Source organism: Desmodus rotundus, chromosome 7 (assembly GCF_022682495.2).
Source record: "Desmodus rotundus isolate HL8 chromosome 7, HLdesRot8A.1, whole genome shotgun sequence".
Lineage (NCBI taxonomy): Eukaryota > Metazoa > Chordata > Mammalia > Chiroptera > Phyllostomidae > Desmodus > Desmodus rotundus.
In genome coordinates this window covers 24448265-24471412 of record NC_071393.1, presented here as the reverse complement: position 1 = coordinate 24471412, position 23148 = coordinate 24448265, and the positions used below count along the sequence as shown (strand labels likewise).

General features: G+C 52.0%; 1 protein-coding gene and 1 long non-coding RNA gene across 3 annotated transcripts in view; one reads left to right on the top strand and one right to left on the bottom strand.

Annotated features, from left to right (window-relative positions):
- Positions 1-9203: 9203 nt before the first annotated feature.
- LOC123479436 (uncharacterized) lies at positions 9204-15557 on the bottom strand. The gene is made up of 3 exons (XR_006655051.2): positions 13709-15557; positions 12637-13592; positions 9204-10910 (listed from the first exon to the last, which is right to left on the bottom strand). It is a non-coding gene; the product is annotated as an uncharacterized lncRNA (long non-coding RNA).
- The window catches only part of KCNJ1 (potassium inwardly rectifying channel subfamily J member 1), a 28700-nt gene continuing 18983 nt past the window's right edge, over positions 13432-23148 (top strand). For both annotated transcript variants that reach the window (XM_024557462.3, XM_045192841.2), the window contains exon 1: positions 13432-13565. The gene's annotated coding sequence lies outside the window, so the exon portion shown is untranslated. The remainder of the gene's footprint in view (positions 13566-23148) is intronic.

Genomic DNA, 23148 nt, shown 5'->3' with positions numbered 1-23148 from the left:
CTCCCTGAGAGACCTCTGACCCTGGACCCCCAGCTTGTGGAATGGATGCACAAATTTCAGCAGCCAGAAGTTAGAGGGACACAGGGGCCATCACAGGCGTCACATGAGTGCTCTGTGTGGCAGCCCAGGCCCAGGCAGTACAGAGGAGGTCCTGCCCCTGACTGTGGGGTGGAACCGAGTCCCTGAGGCTGAGGTCCCCCAGGCTGACGTCCCCGGGTGAGCCCACCTGGTGCCTGGCCCAGGGCTCGGCGTTAGTGTATTTTGTTTCTCAGCTTTATCACAGGGTCACTGACAGACAAAACTGCATCATCTCTAAGTGTGCAGCTCGATGATTGGATTGATGCAGGCACTGTGAACGGCTTCCCCTGCCGAGTTCACAGGTCACCTCACGTATTTACTCTTTTGGGTGAGGGCATTTAAGTTCTACTCTCTTAGCAACTTTTAATACACAACACAGGTCTAGCAACGTCCTTCTGGGAGATTGTCTTGTCATTTATTTTCCTTACTCTCATCCTCTCCCTCTGCTTGTTCCGGAACCCCTGTCCCTTAGATGTTGGACCTCTGACATTTCTTTACATCTTTTTCTCTCAATTTCATCTCTTTTGTTCTATGTTCTGGAAGATTTCCTCAAGTTTTCCTTTCATTCTATCCATTGAGGTTTTTGGGTTTGCTGTATATTTTAATTTCCTAGAACCCAACCCTCATTTGTGTTCCCTCAAGGTTCCTTTGTTATGATTTTGGGGTTGCATCTTTTCCATTTAAAGTTCTCTTCTCCCTGCACAGTCTCTGTTTCCTCCACTTTTTTCATATGTTTGTTTTAGCTGCTCAGATGTCTGGTGACCCTCGAAGAGTATGCTCTGGGCCAGAGGCTGGGGCTTCACCACTGCCAGGCCCCCTTGTGGACACTCTGGCTGGGCCATTTCCTTGCAAGAATCCCCGAAAGCAGTTTTCCCTTTTGGGGGAGATAGTCGGATTTCTCAGGCATGGCTCTTTCCATCTCCTGCTGGGCGCGGGGCAAGTCCTGGATGCCCACCTCTGGAATCATTTGGGAAAGGGAATTGGGGCTCTTGACATCTCCTAGGGATAGGTTTACTTAGTCCTCCTTTGGGGGCACTAAAAGGATAAGCTAATCCTTAGTGGTCCCTCCACCCAGAGGGTCCTGCTTAGTCCTTACCAGGGAATAAATCTCCAGTCCGTGCTGCGAAGGGCCAGGGGAAGTTTGCTGCCTGGGCTGAGTCAGGAGGGCATCCGGAAGTCTAACTCCTGCCTTTCCTACACAGACTCACTCTGTCGGCCTTCTTTCAGCTGTGCTTCCCAGCACCCACTTGCAGCGGTGGACGGTGCTGCAGGTAGCCAAGACACTGGGGATTCTGCGGTGTGCGTTGTGCCGGCTACTGGCTTTATTATTTTTTTCCCTTGAATAAGCGTAGCTGTCATCTGCTTTTGGTTTTCAGCTGTGCTGTTATTTTCTCCTGTCCAGTTCTTCTCACCCTCAAGGGTTAATGCCTTTTTTAAAAAAAATGGTTATTTTACTGGTATTTCAGGGGAGAGCAAAAGCAGGAGCATTTCTTTAACTCACCCTCTCTGCACTCAAGTCATTCACTTTCCGTCGCCCACCTGCAGACATTTGTTGGCCCCTTGCTCTGCTGGGGGCTCTGTGCTGGGGGCTCTGTGCCGGGGTCTAGATGTGCAGCGATGAATAAGGCCGCAATCCCAGCCGGCAAGGATGCCTACCCTTGGGGTAGAAGTTCAGCGAATAGTCATACAAGCTTATGCAGAAAGGGCACGTAGCTAATAATGATGCTACGGTGTCTCCATAGAGGTCGCATCAGCCGTCTTTCAAGTGACCCCAGAAGGTGACACAGCCTAGAACATTTGCCAAGTTCCCCTTTGCAAATTCAGTTGTCTGATTTCAAGCACTGCTAACTCCCAAGAGCATGCATTCCAGTCTAGCTCCCTAATACCTGGGCGAGGCGGCTAGCTCATTAATTTACAGCGAGCACTAGGCCTGTGCAGGGAATTCACGGGGTGGCAGCACGTATCTCCCTTCAGGGAGAGCTAGGTGGGAAGCCATGTCAAAGTAGAACGTGGTGAGGTGAACCTGGGGTCCAGCAAAGGCCCTTCATTGCACAGGCCTATGCAATGAAGGCCTATGTTATTGGCCTTGGCTCTTGAACAAGAAGGAAGGTCATGTTCAATGGGTTGAAATATTGAAGTCTGTTGAGTGAGGCTTGCCTTTGCCTAGAAAGTCCCTGATTCACGGTGTGCCCAAGGCCACTTCAGGTACATCAGTTCAGTCTTTGAGTGAAGACCCAACAGAGTTGGGCTTCATCTCAAGGGAGTTCAGACTCCCCCACTCTGCCACAGCCACTCTGTCCCTCCCCCGACACTCTGCACTGTGAGGTTTCACTGGGTAGGGGGTGGCAGGTTCTGACGGTGACCACACCTACTAGGGGACTGAGAATTTTCTGAGGTCTGAGGGGTTCTAGTGGGTTACAGGAAAAGACTGCCCTGCCTCCTTTTGTAGTAACATTAGAAAATACAGTTGTCCCTGGAGAATAAGCTTTCCCTTATCTCCAGAGAACCTGGCGGTCACTTACCTCAGTGTCCCTTTGCAAAGGAAGACGTCAAGCCCCAAAGCTGTTGGTGAGAGCGCCCAGCTGGGACTGGTGGGCTAAGACTGGGGGGACAGGCACTCATGGCTTCTGCTCGGTGAGCCAGGAAGGATGGAGAGGTCGGGAGGGGAAGGAGGGCGCAGAAATGGGGGTGCGGAGTGGGAGTCGCCCGTGCCCGTATCTATTCTGTTTTGATCACAGGGCAGCTGGGTGAACAAGGACAAGAATATGAACCTGACCCAGAGTCTCGAGGCCCGAATCATCACCAGCCTTTCTCTGCCGCTCCTTTGCTTTGTGTGAATGGCCTCATGAGAAAATGTTCACACAGGTGCTTTGCAAAGGATGAGGCAGATAAAGGGAGGCTGCTCTGAGTGTTGTTGCAGAAGCCATGCTAACGTTTTTTCAAGAAGAACATTCACTGTTGGGATTTTCTCACCTAAGGGTGGGCACAACAGCCCTGTGCCATAGAACCCAAACCAGCTCAGCCTGTTTGTGCTCTCCCGTCTCCAAAGAGCACCCCAGTCACCCAACACCTCTGTACCCACACCCCCTGTGTCCCCAGGACCACTGGAGACAGCTGCTCCACCCCCATGTCACATTAAGGGGAACATGGCCTGACCTCTCCTGTCCCTTGGCAGAGGACTCAGGGCCGAAAGCACAGTTTCCTAGTTCCTGGTTCTGTCCGCTCTTAGTGTTACACATAGTAATAATGATAATAATAATAGTGGTGTTGCCACAGCACCGAGCAAGGAACTTACACAGTATTGTGTAAGGCGAGTCGAATCTGTCCCTTTTTCAAATGAGGAAGCTGAGGCTCAGGGGGGTCGAGTGACTGCCCCAGCAGCACGCTGCGGTGGAGTGGCCGGGGAGTTCTCAAACCTCGACTTTTCTGACTCCAGGCTCTGTAATTTTCCCACTGCCCAAGCTCCCTGAGGCTGTCACCTTGAAATTTGGGGCCCTTCTTCTAAAGCGGTTTTCCTCCCCTGAATGAAATCCTCATTGCCTAGGACCCAAAGTCACAGCGGGGCCCACGGGTCCGCAGGGACGTCAGCTGGAAGGCTGGTGAGACCTGCTCTTTGGGATCCAGGGTTTAGGTATTCTGGGGGGGCCTGGGGTTCGTGGGTTGTCCCTTAGGGACTCTGGGTCCTGAAGACTGTCCCTCAGCCCTAGGTCTGGGTGGATCTTTGGGCCACATGGTGAGATGCAGGGCTGGTCACCACGGAGGGGAAAAAACTGTTCACATCCAGTTACTGTGACTGAGAAGGCATCAACTTCAAGGTCGCTGGACTAGCCCCGGGTACTGGGCTTTGTCACTGCAGAAGCTGGCAATTTCCAGAGCTGGGGTTTATGTGCCAGAGTCAAGAGGCTGACCCTTATAAATATGTGAGCCTGGGCCAAAGTCCCTGCCAAGTATCTATCTGCACGAGAGGAATTTGTACCTGCCACCCACCCCCACCCCCTGTCCCCTGAGTATTCAATGAGCCCAGAGGGTGACCGTGACCAGCTGGGAACAACATGTGAAAGTATTTGTCTTGACTTCTGATGTTACGGGGACGCGTAAGCGGTGAGAATGCAGAGCCCAGTGTGTGGGAACCGAAGTGAGAAGCCCTAGAAAACCACTGGCCAGAGTTGCTGCGACGTAGGAGTGGAGACCCACGGGGCCCTTCCCTCCAGCCCCCTAGCCGCTCCCAGCGGGACTCTCTGGTCCCTCGCCCCAGGCCAGCTCCCTGGCAGACGGGAGTGAAGAGCAGGTCCGTGGACCATCCCTGCCTTCTCCGGGCAGCTGCCCTGGCTTGACCTGCATGCTCTGTAGGGTCCCAGCAAGTCTGGGTGTGACTGAAGGAGCCGAGGGTGCTTTTCCCAGAGTCCCCTGTAGCCCCAAGGGGAGGACATTGGCCCGAGTCTGTGACCAGGTAGCCACCTTTGGTCTTCCAAGTGGAGGCATTAGTGTGAGCGCCCTGCGGGGGGGTGGGGGCATGGGGGGCGTCCACCCTGTGCTGTCCTCAGCTCAGGCCTCCATGGGTGTGCGTGTAGGTCTTGGCCAGGCTGCCTGAGTGACTTTCCAGCAACAAAATCCCCTAAAGGACAGGTGCCTCCTCCGCTCACTGTGCCATAGCCTGGCACAGATAGGGGCCGCTGTGGGCCACCCTCATGCAAGAAAAGCTAGGGTGCCCTGTGGATATGCCATCACTCCACGGTGCCAGGGCAGCAGAAAAAGAAAAACTACAGGGTGCCACCCGGAACTGTACCTTGAGCACACTGGCTAACAGCCCCTAGAAGGACATTTCTTTTGGTGGCGCTTTACGGGGGAACAGGTATCTGGCATTAGCAGGCTGTGCAAGGCAAAAGGAAGAGGAAACTCAATTTCTGTCATTGTTTATTCATTGGACAAGGCGTCAAGCTTTGTAGCTTTTTAGCGCTCAAGGGTTTCTGGAGGAAGCAACGATGACCTGGAGGAAAAAGTTACCTCCCAGAAACTTCAAGAAAGCCTTGCCCGTGCATGCAATTGGCAAGAAAAGTGCCAGCCAGGATTAGGGGACAAAGATGTGGCTGCTGGCTCAGGGGCTAGGGGTCCCTGGCGGAGCGGCCCAGGAAGACAGCCTTCTGGGAGGTGGCTGGCTGGCTGTGCTTCTGCTCGCTGAGACAGGGGTCAGGAGAGTGGCAAGGTGGGGTCTTGAGAGGGAAAGCAGGGTTTCTGGGTGAAGCCACCCTGGGGCTTGTGGGCTGTCCTCCGCCCTGTGCGCAGTCACCACTTCAGTCTGCAGACTGCCTCTCTGTGCCTTTTATCCTTTTCCAAAGATTTATTTTTATATAGTTGCATTTTTCAAACTTATAGTAAGTTGCCTGTGTTTGCCTCTCTGAAAGAGTGCTCACGTTGTAACAAAAAAGTCAAACATTTCAAGAAGAGAAATGTAAAAGAAATTTCAAGAAAGAAAGGAGGTTGGGGTTCCACTCTCCATGATCGAGCTTGGGGTTCCACTCTCATGCCCAGGGTGTGCCCCAGGCACCGTGCAGAGGAGATCTGGGTCCTGCATGAGGTCCACCAAGTTTCCTGCCCCGTGGCTGGTGCTCAAAGACCGGGAGGGGTCCTGGAGGAGTATTTTATCTTCATGATTTGCTTAATTTTTAATGCCCGCATTGCACAGTGGAGTCGGGGTCTTGGATCTGAGTTCTGGGTCCTCTGCTTACTTCTGTGTGGTCTTGTGCAAGTCAGCAGAAAAGAAGTCCTTCAAGGACAGGCTGGGAGACCTATGGATTGTTCAACCCTTGTAAACGAAAGAGAACAAAGCAAAACAAAGGTCGCCTCTAGCTCAGTGTGACTCTCCTTCCGAGTTCCCAAGGGGCATTAATGAGAGCATTATGTCTAGGATGAAGGAGGTGAAGTCCCGCTCCACTTTGGCTGGTTGGAGTGTACCTCCAGAACGCTAGCTGCAAAGGCCTGGCTTTTAAGAAGACTGTGGGTGGTCTGCAGGGTTCGGGGCGATGTCATTGAGAAGGGGAAGCACAGGAAATGTGGGTGAGCCAGAGATGACTTCTAAACTCCCCTTCTTGTTTGTGTGAGTCTCTTTCCATTCCAAGAAGGCAGCTACCTGGGGAGATGGGAGTGCGATGCTTTTCAGATTTCTGGTTTGGCATTTTGTGATCCAACATACTGGTACTGCCAAGTTCACACAGTAACTGAGCCCAGGGTCAGCCCAGGTCTGACCGCCAATGCCAGGGTCCCTGTTGGAATGGCCTTCAAGGCGCTGCCAGAATGGATCTCGCCGAGTGTCTGTGTCCTCCTCTCTAAAACGAGGGCTGGAGCACACTTCTCTTGCCTCCTTCCCAGAGACACGGGCAAGGAGAACACCAGTGCCTGTGAACTGCAGCGCTGAGGAGACAGCAGTATTTGTACCTGAGTCCTCACCTCCCATCTCGCTCCTCGGCTTCTCCTGAGTGAAACCTGTCAGGGAGAAGCCTCAGCAGAGCAGGTGGTGCTGGAACAAGGTGTGGGCCCAGCACACCCGGCTCCGGCCTCTTCGAAAGAACCCTTTCCTGCTGACAGCAGATGTCAGGATTAAAAGTCCTCAGGACTGGAGGAGGCAGGGGGTGGTTCGGGTTTCAGGGGAGACAGGTCACATCCAGTCCTGCTGGTAACACAGACCTACCTGAAGGACAGTGCCTGCGGCCACTGAGCTCAAAGGGCTGGGAGGAGGGCAGGTACTGCCACTGCGCAGTGTTGATGTAGCATCTGCTTAGGGAACCAGCTGAGATCTGTTTGGTCTCCCAAGCGTTTCTGCGCATCAAGAAGGCCTTGGAGCACTGCTGAAGGGCCGTGTGTCATTCTAGAAAACCTGGCAGGAGGAGGAATGGGCTCAAGTCTGCAGCCTCCCAGCCTCTCTTCTTCATTGAGGGCGACAGGGCTCCATGAGCAGCGCAGGTGTGTCTCTGCCTGGGAGACCTGGGTTTGCAGGGCGAGCCCCGCCCCCTGCACCATGTCAGTCAACAACACACTAGCAATGTCTAATATGCAGTCATATGTGTCAATATGAAAACTAGGGGTAAACATGGCAACATTCCTCCATGTAGGGAATGTGAGACAAAAACTATAAGCGTTGTCTTGTGCAGAGACCCATCATTCTCACATTCCAAGTGTCTGTCCCCTCCCCTAGAGCCATGGGAGTCACACAGTGGGACACAGGTGAAAGGTCACAACCCCAGGCACAGCATGTCCTTCCACCCTGTTGTCTCCACCCACCTCTGCCCTGTCCCACCTTCCAACACGTCTCCTCCTAAACCAGCGTTTTAAGAGAAGTCCCCGTATCCCAAAGCCCCATTTCCGTATCCCAAAGCCCCGTTTACCCTCCAACCTTCAAGCCATTTCCCTCCTTCATCCCTTCCCCACTTCCACAGCTGCCTGGGGCAATTCTACGCTCCTCAGGGGGTCCAGTCGAAACAGCACCATCTCTAAGAAACTTCCCCAATTTTCCAGGTAGAAATAACCTCTTCTTCAATGAAATCTTACCTTTGGCGATAGAATGGATGGAACTAGAGGGTATTATGCTACATGCAATGAGTCAAACAGAGAAAGACAAATACCATGTGATTTCACCTCTATGTGGAATTTAAAGAAAATAAACAAACAAAATAGAAACAGACTCACAGATACGGAGAACGGACTGCTGGTTTTCGAGGGGAGGAGGGTTAGGGGCTGGATGAAAAGGGAGAAGGGATTAAGGAGTACAAATTGGTAGTTACAGAATAGCCGCAGAGATGTAAACTACAGCTTAGGGAATATAACCAATGATACTGCGGGCCAAGTAGGTACTGGAAATATCAGGGGGACCGCTCTGTAAAGTACATGGTTCTCTGACCACTATCCTGTACATCTGAAATGAATAATGTAAACTGTACTTGAAAAAAAAGAAATAAGTTCTTCTTGTCATAACACTTCCCATGCACTTCTGCCTTATTGTATTCATGATGGTCTTTTCCTCTACAAAACGTTACTCTCTCAAAGGGACAAGCAAGAGCCATGTTTTATTCATCTTTGTAAGGAATCGCCTCCACAAGCTTTTAATGAATTAAATGGAATTATCCAAACCCTCCCTTCGTTGAATTCTATTTCTTTTTTTATAGTGCCTTGGCCTGGCGTTTCTCACAGAGTGATTTGCTTTTGTTGTCAAAGGCTGGCAGGGGACCTTTGGGGTTGGGGGGAAGTGGAGAAAGCAGCTCACCCTTTGGGTGGGGCTGCCTGGCTTCCCCAGCACCTCAGGGCGGTGGAAGCCGTGTAACAAGGCTCTTTCCCTTTGGTGCCTTGAGAAGACCCAGTTCTCCTCGGCGGAAAGCACACTCAGGTTAGCACCATGCTTTCAGCGGACAGCGAGTCTCAAGATAATCACAGCCCGCAGAGGAAAGAACGTATTCCAGCTGAGTCCCTCAGTCCTGTGCCAGTTAGGGGCTGGAGGCCTGAGGGGTGGGCGGTGTGCTTTGCTTTCAGCAGCATTGCCTTTGCTGCCCTTCCTGGGTCTCAGAAGTCGCCATCCAACAGGGGAGTGGCCTGGGAGACAGGGAATCTCTTCCCTTACTGGCACATGGGAGACAGCCTGTAGGTTTGTGGCAAGAGAAGTGAAAATTCCAACTTGCAGTGTTTGAAGAACACGTGGACATGCTTGTTTTGCAAAAAGCATTAGACTTCGGTGAAAAAGTCAGGTATCAGTAAGTTTCCAGGCGGACGCTGCTTGGCCCTTCCTGTCCTCGGGTCGCACGGGGCTGCAGAGAGTGCTGTCCGTGCAGCCAAACAAGAACCCCTCTCAGGGCCAGAGTCCAGGGGAGGGCAGCAGAAAGGAGTCACGACCCCCCACCCAAATCTGAGCACTGGCCTTGGAGAGGAGGGCCCCTGCCCTCAGGCAGATGTGTGGGGGCTGGATGCGAGAAGAGGCGGTGAGGTGTCCACGTGCCGCTGTGGTCAGAGAGTCAGTAGAGGCGTCATCCTCCTCTCCTTCCACCCGAAAGGTACAAACACTCCCAAGTCGCTCAGAATCGGGTATGGGAACCACTTTCAGGTGCTGCAGCTTTGGTACAAGACATCCTTTAATATTTGCCTCCTTCTTTCCCAGTGAAGGGCTCATTCTGTTATACAAGTATTCGGTTTTTCCATGTCAGACACTGTTAATTGATGGCTTCATCCGGGAGGGGAGGATCTGGCTTTCCACGCCCTGCTCCCGGTCCACGGCCCTCCTCTCCATCCGCCCTCTCTGTACAGTTGTAGCAAACATTTCATTGCCTCAAAACTCAATGTTTACATCATTATAACCACTCTTGCTCACAGCCGAGCTGAGTGGTGTATTATAGATACATTTTGACATGTAGATGTGTCTGCAGAGCCCGAAGCCACAGTCTGGTTTTCTCCAGAGTAACCCTCAAGCCCTAGGCTTCTGTTTCCAAGGAAGACTCATGACCAGTCTCCCGTGTTCCCGCCTCACACGTCAGCGCTGCCCTCCGCCCTACCCGGGCCTGCCCACGGCCTTGGAGAGCCCTCGTCTGGCTCCCTGCTGCCCGCTGCCTGCTACCTGCTGCCTCCTGCCCCGCCGGCACCCGGGGTCAGCTCTCATGGCTCTGCCCCCTGCATTCGTTTTCCAGCTCCCTACACTTCGTGGGAATCCCTTGCTTGTGTTGTCTCCTTTCCTATTCGCCTTGTCCTTGTGGATTTTACCTTTTAAAATGTCTTTACTGCTGTCTTTTGTTGAGTTCAGGAGGGAGCAAAAATCGACATTTGTTTAATTCACCATATTTTCAGCTTTAAAATTCTCTGCAATTTCCTTTCCTGATTCCAGAAACGATGATTCAGCCCTTTGCAATGGGTCTGCACTGTAGGAGAAAGGCCACGGTCAGAACTGATTTCTAACAACAGCAGCAGAGGCAGGCCGCCCAGGAGGGCGACCAGGCCTCCCCTCCCGCAGGCGGGGAGATGCTTCCGCCTCCTGGATAATCCATCACACGGCTGAGGTCGAGGCTGGGGGAGCCTGCGCATAGCAGGTGGGCCTGGATCGGACTCCCTGCTTGCTGTGCCCAGTGGCGGTGTCTTTACCTCTCTGTTGGTACGCTGATTAAAATAATGCGGATCCCCAAGGCTGTGAGGATGAACCGAGGTGATGTGTGCAGAGTGCTTCACCCTGACTGGCGCTACACCTTGTGCTGTCGTCCGTTCTTCTGTCCAGACCTGGGAGAATGCGCCCTCGCAGCATGGCTGTGTCTGGCTGCTCTCGCCCCGGTCGTCCGTCCTGCACCCGTTCCTGGGACCCAGAACCGGGTCTCGCTTTGCCAAGTCCTGCGCCTCTTCAGGGTTCTTGCTCCTCGGAACTTGTCTGGCGTGAATGGAATGCCCCGTCTCCCCGAAATCAGACAGGCACCCCTAAAAGCCTGCTGTTCATCCAAATGGCTCCTGCTGGAGTATTTGTCACGAATAGAAGCATGTCTTTGAAATGCGCCAAGTTTCTTTACAGCAAACCGCTCCGTGGACCTGGCCCTGCAGCGAAGGTGCAGAGGTGGGAGGCTCTGGCGCTCCAAGGGGTAAAGGCCAGGTTGGCGCGGCACCGGGGAACGAGGAGGGCGCAGACCCCGACTGAGGAGGGCTCGCTCTGCGAGAGCAGCGGGCGGAGAAGCGGCAGACAGGCGGCGCAGGAGCAGCGTTTCTCCAGGAAGACCGTGGGTAGGAGAGAGACTGAGAAGATGAGTCGTGTTGGTTTTGTGGAAGGTGCACAGCTTCACCAGGTCAAATGTCTTCGCTTGCACATTACAAGCAAGATCCTGCAACTGGAAGAAACAACGCATCAGTCCTGCCCTCCCGGTTGCTTAGCGACGGCCTTTTTCTCATTCCCTGCAAGTCCGAAGGGGCTGTTTGAAGGTGGGGGCACAGGGCAGGGGCTGAAGGGAGGTAACTACCTGGTCTGCATAATAAGGGACGTTGGGCCCTGCCGTGCTGAAGGTACCTGACTTGCAAATGAATGAGATACTTTAGGAAACATTTATTTTCCTTATTTGAGGTTTGCTCTATAGGTCTCTGAGAATTCACGTTCACCCACGAGAGGTGGGGGTTTGTGTATGTGTGTGTGTGTGTGTGTTTCCAGTCCTCTGGAGGACACCCACAGTTCACACCCAGAAGTTGGCCTTCTTGCGTCCCTGCTCTGGGAATTGTCTGGTGCACCCCCAATGTCTCTCCTGCTGACAGCTCCCACTTGGTCGGAGCAGCCCAGGTGCCCATCCAGGGCCCCGGAGAAGCAGACACCAGTACAGGCACCAGGGCCTGGGGCGGGGGGGAGGGAGGGAGGGAGGAGGAGGGCAGGAGCAAGCTGAGCCACCTCTGAGTAGTCACCTTGGGGATTCAGGCCTGACCCTGAGTGAAGGACAAGGACAGACAGATGGGAGGCTGACATATCCTAACCTTCCCTGGAGTTTAAGGAGGGTTCCAACCAAAGTTGCTCTCAGGGGAGTTCCCTCCTCCCAGCTAGGGCCTCTGGGTGCTGGTGCCCTGCTCAGCCACTTCGGAGAGTGGGGAGCCAGGGCCCTGACACTGTGCTGGCTGCACTTGTGGGTGGGCGGGGCCAATGTGCAGGGTCCGGGCCTGACACGGGGGTGGGGGGCATGGGGGGATGCTCACAGGTGGGGAGTGGGGACCCTGGGCTTGGGAGACTGTCCTGAGAGGTGGGGTGGAATACCTGCAAAGGCAGTAGTGGACCTCGCAGGGGAGCATGGAGAGAGGGGTGAGGCTGGGGACAGGGGAGCAAGAGTGGGGACCCGTAATGCTCACAGGAGACCTTCTCTGAAGGGAAGAGTCATCTTCAACACAAGCTTTGAACTGCTCCCCTCTTCCCCCTCCCCGGGGGCCTGCTGCCCCCTAGAGTAGCCCTCCCACGTGGGACCCTAACATAAACTGCTTTACTTACACCACTCTACTCTTTTCCCTTTGCTGTGACAACTAATTACACTTATAAGTTTGGAACAAAATCCTTTGCATGGTGATTACCAGCAGGAACAGGGGCTGGGGGGAGGTAGCAGAGGGAAAAAGGCGGATAAATGGTGGTGGAAGGAGACTGGACTTTCGGTGGTGAACACACAACACGGGGCACAGATGATGTGCTGTAGAATTGTGCCCCTGAAACCTGTATAACTTTGTTAACCAATGTCACCCCAATAGATGCAATAATAAAATATAAAATATAAGCAAAAAAGCAAAACACTTCTATTTGCACCATCAAAAAGAATAAAGTGCTTAAGAATAACTAAGAAAGTCAGTGCAAGACTTATATACTGAAAATTCTAAAAATCTCCTTTCCCCATGTAATCATGCATGTGTTCCCATTTTGTCTTCCCTGTGGAAACCGTGATGTATGAATTCTGTGTAACTGATAGGTGTCGAATCACTGGCGTGTTGCAGCTTCTCTTTTAATCACATGGACTCAGCTCAAGTCTGGTACCTAACACCGTCTCAGGGAAGGAGACAGGCAGTGGAGGGAGGCGTGGCCTGGCCGTACATACTCACCTCTGGCTATGCCAGGAAGCAGAGCGACAGCTTATTGAGGAGACTGCTTTCTGATGCTCTGCTGGTGACCAGTGATGGTCCACGGAGAACACCCCAACAGGGAAAGACTGCAAGACAGCCGTGCGGGAGGGTGTGAAACAAGACCGCCTCTCCCAGGGGTTGGAGGGTGGGGAAAGGAAGAAAGAAACCTGACACGTGGGTTATATTGATTTTCACAAGAGTTTAGTCAATGCCAAGTGTGTTCCAAGTGCATTACATACGTTATCTCACTCCCCGCTGCAGACCTCTGAGGGTGAGAAGCTAGGAACTGGCCCCCAGGTGACAGGGCCTCGCTCCCACCCGGCTTTGCCAGAGAGCCTCTGCTACCAAGCCCTCCCTTGTGCCAGGATCAGGGACACAGATGAATGGCCAAGGGTTGGTCGGGTCAGTCTGACCCATGGCCAATGAGTAAGTCACAGAGAAACTTTGGAGGGGCTCTTTGGGGACCCATAATGTCCCCACCTGGGAGCATCTAGCGTAGGTGCCCATGTGCTCAACCTCACACATTTGACCGGGTCCCTGGCAGCCTGAGCAAACTGACCTTCTGCTTCCCAGTCATGGCTCCATAAACAAATCTTTCTTAATTAGTGCCGGCAGCTCGACACCTCTGGTGTGTCTAGCCCATTTTACTGCCACGCCTACTCTTGTTGGATCCGGTTCTAAAGTAAACGATGTGTTTGGAGAGCTGTTGCATACAGATGAGCAGGCAGCCAGTCTGAGCTGACCCACAGACTCATAAAAGCCAACAGGGCCTCAGGCACCCCTCACTCAGGACACCCCACCTCTTGGATCAAAGGCGCAAGGACTCACTCACCTCAACGATCCAACTGCTTTCGCGGGGACCAAGAAACCGAGTTTTTGACTCAATATTCACTCTAGCAATCCATGAGGTAAGGAGGAGAGATGCCTCAATGCCCCTTGGTAGGAAAAAGGAGTTAATTCTGGTGGAAATTGTAGACCTCTTTTTTTGTACCTCAACACTAAGCAGCGTGTCCATCACTCCCCGGGGGACACAAGTGTGGTTTCAACTCACTCAGCTGATGCTCTGGATCTTCCGGTCACACGTGGATTACGCACTGTGAGCTTCATCCTGCCCATCCTGAGCAGCAGGGTGCCGGCAGCTTCTCCTCTTGGTGGTGGACGGGTGTGTAGGGCTCCTGCCCCTGATGGCATCTTTGGTTGCTGGAAGACCTTGCATAATAGCGGAACCTCTCTCAGGCCTTTTCTGTCATTAAGGTAGAGGATATGGGTGCTGGGGAGGTCTAGTATGGTCTAGCCTGGGTGAAAGATGTTAGTAAGACATTTCACTTGCCTTCATCCAAATGCCTCTCCTTCATTTTATGATTCCCAGTGGATGCATTTGGATTGCTCAACACTTGTTCACCTTCCTAAATCCTTCTGGGATAGATGCTCCGTGACAGTGAATGCTGCTATCCTGCTTGACGGGAGTCCAAGAATGAGCAGGCGTGGAGCCTCGATCCCCCAACATCTCTGTCTTGTAGATTCTGTGTATCATCACTCAGAAGAAGTATGTCTATTGCCACACAAGTTTAAGGGAACATGTGTTTTTTTCCCTGTAGCGGGCCATACAACATAGAGCCAAACATAGTGACCGTGAGAAGGAGGCTGTGGTAGACGGGACTCACCCAGCCCCACCGTGGGTGCCCTTCGGTCGTGAGCCTGGTGTGGGCTGTCTTACGCTATGCTGTTCTGTGAACATGTAGCTGTACTAAGTCAACTCAGTTTCTCTGAGAACGATGGGGTGTCTGGGAAGGTATGATCCATCAGCAGAGGGTGGGGTTTTTTTTGTTTTGTTTTGTGTTTTTGATACTTAAAGAGTAAAGATGGATTTTCTTGTGTGTAAGAAAGCATAGCAAGTCAGTTTGGGTGCAGGGCTGAACTAGCAAAGAAGCATAGTGAGTGTATCACTAGCGAATGATTCTTGGAGCTTTGGTACTATTGGTGGCATTTGGTTTTCTCTGCTTTTTAAATATATATAACATGCTGTAATTGCCAAGCATCCTTGGCTCTGCAGAGTTGAGACTCAGATGTCCTCAGGCATGCCCCTTTCCTTTTCTCAGCAATTCCCTTTTCTTTACTAGGTTACAGATCCACCCCGGACCTTTTCCCAGCTCAGTGGTTTCCCAAGGGCTCCGCTTTGACTCCAGTGCTTTGCATTTTCCTTGTCCTGGGGCCTCCAGGGGTCAAGGGTGTCCTTACCTCTCAGAGTTCTCACTGGATGGCTTATTCACCTCAGCTGTTTGGTTCTGAGTGTGGCCCAGCTTTCCTTCCGCCTGCTCCTACCACTTCAGATGCTCATGATGACTATCTTTCTTCTCTTCATTATCGTCCTTCTCACTAATGTTGTTACACATACAGGGTTTCCCCCTCATTTCCTTTCAACACACTTGCAGTGAGCACTCATGATGTTTTGGGAACTGTGCTGGGTCCTGGGCAATTATGCAAAGAGCTCCTGTTCTCATGGCCCTTACAATCTAGCAGGTATGTCAGTCTAGCGATGTGTATGTGGATGAACAGGGACAGTTACATTGCAATGTGGTCATGACATAATCATTTTTTAAAGGATCTATTTATTTTTAGAGACAGGGGAAGGGAGGAAGAGAGGGAGAGAAACATTAATGTGTGATTGCCTCTCTTGTGCCCCCTACTCAGGACCTGGCCTGCAACTCAGGCATGTGCCCTGGCGGGGAATCGAACCAGTGACCCTTTGGTTTGCAGGCTGCAGCTCAATCCACTGAGCCACAGCAGCCAAGGCAGCCATAATCATTGCACTTATTGGAAGGACCTCCTGTTTTGCCCACAGAAGACCTCAGAAAAGAATGATCCTAAACTCTTGGGGTAGGCAGGATGGGGCTGGTGGGGCAGGAGGAAGGGCATTCCAGAACAAGGAAATGGCGTTTGCAAAAAACAAAACAAAACAAAACAAGGCCCAAGAGAGTGTGGCATGTACAAGGATACCAAGCTGGCAGGGCTGGGGTGGGTGGGATGGGGTTAGGGGAGAAAAGCTGAGACAAGACAAGCTGCAGGGTGAGGCCACGTGATGACAGACCTTATGTGCGGTGCTTAGGAGCTTGGGCAGCGTCCCAATGATAGTGGGAGGCCATGCAAGGTCATGTTTTTAAAAGGTTGCTTTGTCTGTAAAGAGCAAGGCAAGAAATTGCAGGGGAAGCCAATTATGAGGTTTCTCCGAGGCAGGACATGTAAGGTCTAGTGGCAGATTGGCCCCTGGGATGAAGTGTGGCTCCAAAATAGGAGCCTAAGAGTTGACTGACCTCATTCAGGAGACTTCCCCAATGTCCAAGTGATGAACAAACTTTGAAGGGAGAAGAGCATTACTTTTGCATTAACCCCCAACCCCCACAGGCCCCTGGCCTCTTGGCCATGGCGAGATGTGTTGATAGCCCCCACATGTTGCAGGGAGGCAGGGACAGTGCGGGGAAGGGGACTGGTTTTGCAGTTGCCTCCTCCTCAGAAACAAGTTCCTGGTCACTGGCTTTTCCACACCTTTGCCCGGTGTGCATTTCTGGGGAGAAGGTGTATTTCAGCACAGTAGTCGTGCATCTTTTTCCCCTGAGTGCCTCAGCTGAGGCCGAGGGTGTCAGCCTTTTGGTGCACAGGACATCCCCCCCTACCCTCCCAAACGCTGTTGGAGCCCTGGGCCGAGGATCCTGAGCCAAGCACACAAGCAGAAGGTGGCAGAGCCGGGCCACAGGCTTGCCTCTGCGGGCTGCAGCTCCTGCATGCAGCCCTCCTCCTTCCACTTGGCAGGTGTGGTAACAGAGCTTCAAGTATGAAGTGAGGTCACGCAGTTCATAATATCTGGAAAAATCAGCACTTTGGGGTTTAATTCCTGACCTGCTTACTTCAGACTAGCCACTTTAAGGCGCCCTAGGACCTTTCTCCCGAGAGCTGAAGTAACTCCTGGGGTCCCAACGGGCACTCGGAGGGGTTCCAGCTCAGCTGTTGTGAGGCCCCAGAGGAACTGTATGCCAGGATGTGCATTCTGGTGTTAGTTCAAGTCACTACTTATGAATGTATTGGCAAAAAAGCCAGGTTTGCCCAATAATTAATTGAGGAAAGTTGACTATGGTTATTAGTTTTAGAGACTTCTGTGTACCATCTTCTTCTGTCCCCACATCAGTTGGGCATTTTCAGAGATGGAGGTGACAGTGAACTTGAGAAAGGGGCTGAGAGAAAGCCAGGAGTTACCGTCCACACACACTTCGGGGACACGAAGATCACTCTGACTTTACAGGTTGAGGAAAGGAAGCACCAGGCTGTGATGACTTAGTGTAAAGCTGCAAGGGAGAAGGCCCCTAGACTTTCCCGGTCTGCTCTGTCTCGGGGAGTATACGATTTGTGAATGCTGTCTGCTCTGCTCTAGGTAGCAAAGAGTGGGTGGCTCAGTTACATCGTTCCTGAATGTTCCTGAACGAGCAGGGAGTGTGCAGAAGTTGGAAAAATGAAACAGAATAAAAACAAACACCTTTAAAAAAATGGCCCTGGCAGGGTAGCTCAATTGGTTAGGGCATTGTCCCAATATGTCAGGGTGGCAGGTTTGATCCCTGGTCAGGGAACATGCCAGAACCAACCAATGAATGCATCCATAACTGAAACAGCAAACTGATGTCTCTCCCCAATAAGTAAATAAATAAAATTAATTTTTAAAAAAGATGATGGCAAATTTAGAGTGGAGGCATAGAGGAAGGAGAGCCTAGAAAAGTCAACCGTATACAAAATAGAACCTTTAGGTCAAAGGATTCACTGAGGTTTGTTTCTCTGCTTCCGATGGAATGACCCTGAGCCATCCTTGCTGGGTTTACTATGAAGGATCTTCAGAGAGTAAATGCCAACCTCCCGGCCACTGCCTTGTCAGAATCCATGAGCTAACACAGGGAGTGATGCCCATATACATGCAACTGCCTGATTCTGTTGGAGAGTAGCAGAAAGAAACCAAGAGTAATCCAGTCAATGAGCAACCGCAAGACTATTGGGAATCCAAAGGGGCTCCACTCCAAGTAGTTGCCTCTTGCAAACTCTTACTAAGGGCTCTCTAGCTGTTAATATAAAACTCAGTCCAACATCATTACATTAAAAAACAGAGCACTGAAATTAATGTTAAGCAGTCATTCTAAGGGACCATCATATCCAGCTCACCCACTGAACAGATGGAGAAACTGAGGCTTGGAGAAGTACAATGACCTGCTCAGAGTCTCCAGGAAAAATATAAACCTGAATTCACCCAGCATTGCTTTGGATCAATAATTTCCTCACCCAGAGAAGCCTATTATCTTCCGGAATCCATTCCCCAGTGTGGAACAGACTGTGTCAATGCGTGTGGGCCTGCTCCATACTGCGCCCTGCAGTTATCAAGCTCGTACGCTTCCCATTCCAGTGAGATGCATGTCACCCACCTCTGCTTGTAAGAGAAGATACCTTTTGAATACTCCGTGATATTACAAGCCTTGAATTTCAATTCTTTTAGAATTTCCCAATGTCCTTGACCCTCCCTCTCTTCCAATTGCACAAACACCAGTGTTTCTTGGCTCGGATTCAAGAATTATGTCTACCGGGCCACAGCAACATGCCACTTCGTCCCCAGGGAGCAGGTTTAAATGTGCAGCACAACACAATTGAATGCAACAGGTTAATACTGTCTCGCAGTTAGAACAACAACGCTCTCTCAGGTGACTACCCCTAGGGGAAGACTCATGCTTCGCTGCCCTTGATTAAATTCTTGGGAGCTTTCTGGCTCTATCCAGATCTGCCATTTGTCCTTGGAGAGTTCAACAGAACTGGGAAACTATGGATAACTGTTGTTAGCTTCTCACAGGAGAAGACTCCCTGAAATTCAGCCCCTTGGAGTCCAAGTCCAGGGATGAGACATTTGGAGAGATAAGCGTGGTCCCAGCCTTGTGCTGGAAGGCGCATCCGACCATTGCAGGCACCAGGGTATTCTGACGCTCTCAGGGAGGTGGACCGCTGATGAATTATGCATAGAGTAGAGAGGGCTTGAGTTGGATTCAGAGATAAGTCACAGGAATGGTCAGAGGGTCACTTGGCGAACCTGTGGGGAAGGCCAAGCTATGCTAACATGGAAAGATACAGTCCCTATCCTAGACAAGTTCCCATTGCACTGGGAGGACAGGCCCAGGTGACAGGTACATTCTACCTGATGTGTTGCTCTGACCCAGTCTGTCTCTGGCAGCCCCAGAAGGATGCAGTGGTGAAGGAGAGAAGGCTCAGATTTTCTCCCAGCTACTCCCTCCCTTTAGCTGGAGAGGAGAAGGGCCATTCTGAGAGATCCTACCTCAGAATGCTTACCTGGACCAGGTCTGTGAATCCTTTGTCCAACCCCACTGTGTGGGAGAACTCCAGGTTTTCTCTGCAGCCCATACAGATGCTCACGCTGCTGAGACGCAGACAGGATGAAGTCCGCTGGGGAGAGAGGGTAAAGGAGCAGTGGAGGAAAATGTGCACACCATTTGGATTGTATTCCCATTCCTAGTAATACACATGTTCCTTTGGCCGGGTGTTTTATAGCCTATGGCAGTGTTCGCAGATTTGGATTTTCAGAGACAAAGGCGCTTCTTTAGGTGTCTGCGGCGCTAAGGGAAAGGGTGTGGAGAGGGGAGGGGAGGTGGCCCAGCCAGGCTGGCGCTTGGAGGGACCTGGCTGGGGAGATCTGGCGCTCAGGGCGTGCAGTGGGTCAGTTCCTTCCCACGGTCCGACTACAGGGACAGCGAAGCGAAGAGGGAAAACAGGCTGACATTTGAGAAGGTCGGCAGAGGGTTGTGGGCCCAAATTGCTTTTTAACATAGGAAGGGACTGGTTTTCTCATACCTACTGAGGAGAGAATGACAGTAGAATCCAACCTCAGCCTAAGGATGTGGGTTGGATATCAGGAAGCAGCTGGGATGGCAGAGGTGTTGAAAGGCAGGGCCAGAACTCAGAGGGAAATGGGAAGAAGCTGCTGACCATGTTTTTCTAGGGACATGGATGGAGCCTCTGCCTATCTCTCTGGAAGGTGGTTTAGGGCCGCCGGTTTACAGGCAAGGGCACGGCTTGGTGCTCTTGGAAGCGTATTCTCATCCCATCATCTCGGAATGGGCTTATCAGGAGCCCTCACTCTGTGCCTGGTGTTCACCACAAGGGGAGTCCCCAGTGAGCCCACACTCTCTCTAAGGCTCAGAAGAGCAAAGATACATTTCTAGTGACACACAGTGTAAGCTTCGACTAGGGACGGCCACTTCTGGCTAACTCCCCTGGTGAAGCCTTTCTGCAGGCTGCCTGGGTCTGCCCTGCACAGGAGCCTGGCCGCTTCCTTGGGGCCTGAGGCCCCAGAGACCCCAGTGCTGGAGATGCTGTAAACTCCAGGTAGCTAATAGCCAAGGCTACCCCTCCCCTTCCTCTGTGCCCTCTCCCCCTCTCTGCCTGGCTGCTCAAAGCTCTTGCCTCCTCACCCTGGCACGTCTCTTGTTGTGTTCTAAATGCTCCTGCACACTTTTGTACATGGTGCCATCCCAGCTGACCCACCCGCTTCCAGTCACCTATGGGCCAAGCATCCATCCTCAGGTACAATCTGAGCTGAAAGGCGCTTCATGTGGGAAGCTGTCAATCAATCTCCCCAGCTGGAGCCTCACTATCAGGCAGGGCCTCTGCCAGCTCCTGTCTTTGCCTGCTTAGCCATATGGGTGAGGGGGCCCCTGGAGACTCTAATAGGTGGACCATAGGCAGGGTAATTTCCAAATGCAGATACTGTAAATGCCCTGCATTTACTTTGGTGACTAGAGACCAGATGCTGAGCCTCTTCCAGGCCTCGCCTGTGACTGGCGATGAAGAGCAGGTAGCACAGCACAGAAAGAGGCTGGTTTTGCCACGCAGTTGACTGTCCCTGCCTCAGAGGGAACAGAAGTAACCCGGCATTGTGTTAGCATGTTTTTGCTTTTCAAACAATTCTCAGCAGGCCCGGTAACGTGGCCCCATGTCCCAAAGAGGGGAGGGGCTGTGGATGTGCTCAGTCCACGGGCTGGTCAGTGGAGAGAGAGCCGGGCCACCTGGTGCCCACGGCTCTTATGTGGACATCACACCTGGACTGCAGAGCCACCCTGCCTCTCTTTTCTGACCAGTTCCAACAACGTTTTCTTCTTCCACCCTCCTCGCACACCGCCAGCCCGCCCTGCAGCGAGAAGCTCCAGGCCGCCGTGTCTCCAGGGCCCTTGCTCCAGCTGACGGGAGCCCCGAGGACCCACCTTTGCAGTAGCAGTGGGCTAATTTTCAGTATTCCAGTTGGTGGAACCTTCACTTTTCTTCAGAGAGAATCTTCTGGAGGCCCCAGCCTGGTACTAGCAGAGACTAACTGTGTTCCTTTACCTGTGTCTTCCGCAAGTCATGCCCATGTTTAAAACCTCACTCATTTCTGCATTTATTCTTTTCACACCGTGAAGCCCGAGAAATGTCAGGCACTTATTTGAGATCGATAATTATTGCTTCTATTTTATTTTATTTTTCTTAAAAGCTTTTTTAAAGAACGATTTTATGTTTTTAGAGAGAGGTGAAGGGAAGGAGAAAGAAAGAGAGGGAAACATCAATGTGTGGTTGGTTCTCGCACACCCCCTACTCGGGACATGGTCTGCAACCCAGGCACGTACCCTGACTGGGAATTGAACCTGAGACCCTTTGGTTCGCAGGTTGGCACTCAATCCACTGGGCCACACCAGCCATGGCCTCTTCTATTTTAAGTTGTCAGTGTAGGTAAATTTTTCATTAGAAACCCATTATACCATCATGTCATCCTTTCAGTCAAAAAGTTCCTCCTTGTGTCTCACTGAATTCCCTCTTGCTGCGATTCCAACTCACTCTATTTTTATAGTTTGTCACTCGTTCACCTGAAATCTCCCAAACACTACCTCCTGTCCTCTGTACGGTGGCCCTGCAAGGCGGATATTAGTATTGCCATTTGGCAGATGGGAAAACAGCTTGATCTGCGCCCGACCTGGAGTACAGGCACGCCTTGTTCCCAGGCTCTGGTGGTTTCCTAAGCCTGTCTGGATCCCAGGACTCTGAGCAGCGCCCTCTGCAGGTGCCGGCGGGTGCTGGTGCCCATGGTGAGGGCCACCTGCTCGACAGGCCTGAGAGAGGAGGCAGAGTCCGGCGTGAGAACCGTGAGAACCGGTCCTCTCTATTTGGCACTGCTACCGGCACCATCTTTGGCTCCCAGTGCCCTTCTGCTTACCGGTACTTTTCAAGGTCACCCTAGTTACTGCAGCTTTCTTAGCCATTATCACAGTCTCCCATCACCCTGCTTGCCTGGTTCCTTTTCAGTGTCTGTCTAGCTCGCTCCACTTTTCTGAGTATCAGTCTTGTTAGTGCTGTGCCCCCAGTTCCCAGCACAGAGCCCAGCACATGCCAGGCTCTCAATAAATATTTATTGACCAAAGGACAACAAGGAAGGGGAGAAAGGGGGAACAGATGGGGGGGGGCGTCCTTTCCCTCAGCCTGCTGCTTCCCCTGCTTACCTTAGACCGGAATTCACCCATCTACGAGCCAAATCTTTAGGGATTGTGGTAGCAGGACCCAGTGCCAGTAGGGTTCCTGTCCGACTCTGCTTTGCAGAAGCTGTACTACCTCTCGAAGCCTCAGTTCCCTCCCTTGTAAACAGGGATCATTATACTTACTACCTCACGGGATCGCCCTGAGGATTAAATGAAGCACTCTCTGCAAAGCCCCTCCCAGAGTCTCTGTCCCTTTCCTCTGCAGTAACTGCAACCCTTCCGTCCCAACCCTGCAAAGCGAAATCTCACACCCTGCCGTGGGCCTCCAATACACGGGACAGGCGACCTTGGCCGGGATGCGGACCTTTCAGAGACTGTGCCTCCAGCCTTCGACCCCTGCCCAAAAAGTTACTTTGGGAGGGATTCATTTTTAATGAGTTTCTTCCAGTAATTAAACCGAAGATGGAAACATATCAAACCAGTTGAAATGACAGTAAGCTGCATTCTCACTCTCCAGCCCTGTGAACTTGGACCAATAGCTTGGCCTCTCTGGTCTCTGGTTTTCTCCTCTGTACACTGGGGACCACGATGCTGTTCTCTCTGTCACGTGACAGTAGTTGTGACCGTTGAGTTTACACACGGAGAGTGCCTGGGACGCAGTAACACTCACAAATGTTACGTTGATCCATGTGCTGGAGAGAAAACCACCCTTAGACTAACTACCTTTAAGAAAATGTGGCCTTGGCCGTGTGACTCAGTGGGTTGAGCGTCATCCTGAAAACCTGAAAGGTTGCCGGTTCGATTCCCGACTGGGGTACATACCTGGGTTTCAGGTTTGCTCCCCGGTCAGGACGTGTATGAGGGGCAACAGATTGATGTTTCTCTCTCACATCAATGTTTCTCTCTCTCTCTCCCTTCCCCTCTCTCCAAAGTCAATAAACACATCCCTGGGTAAAAA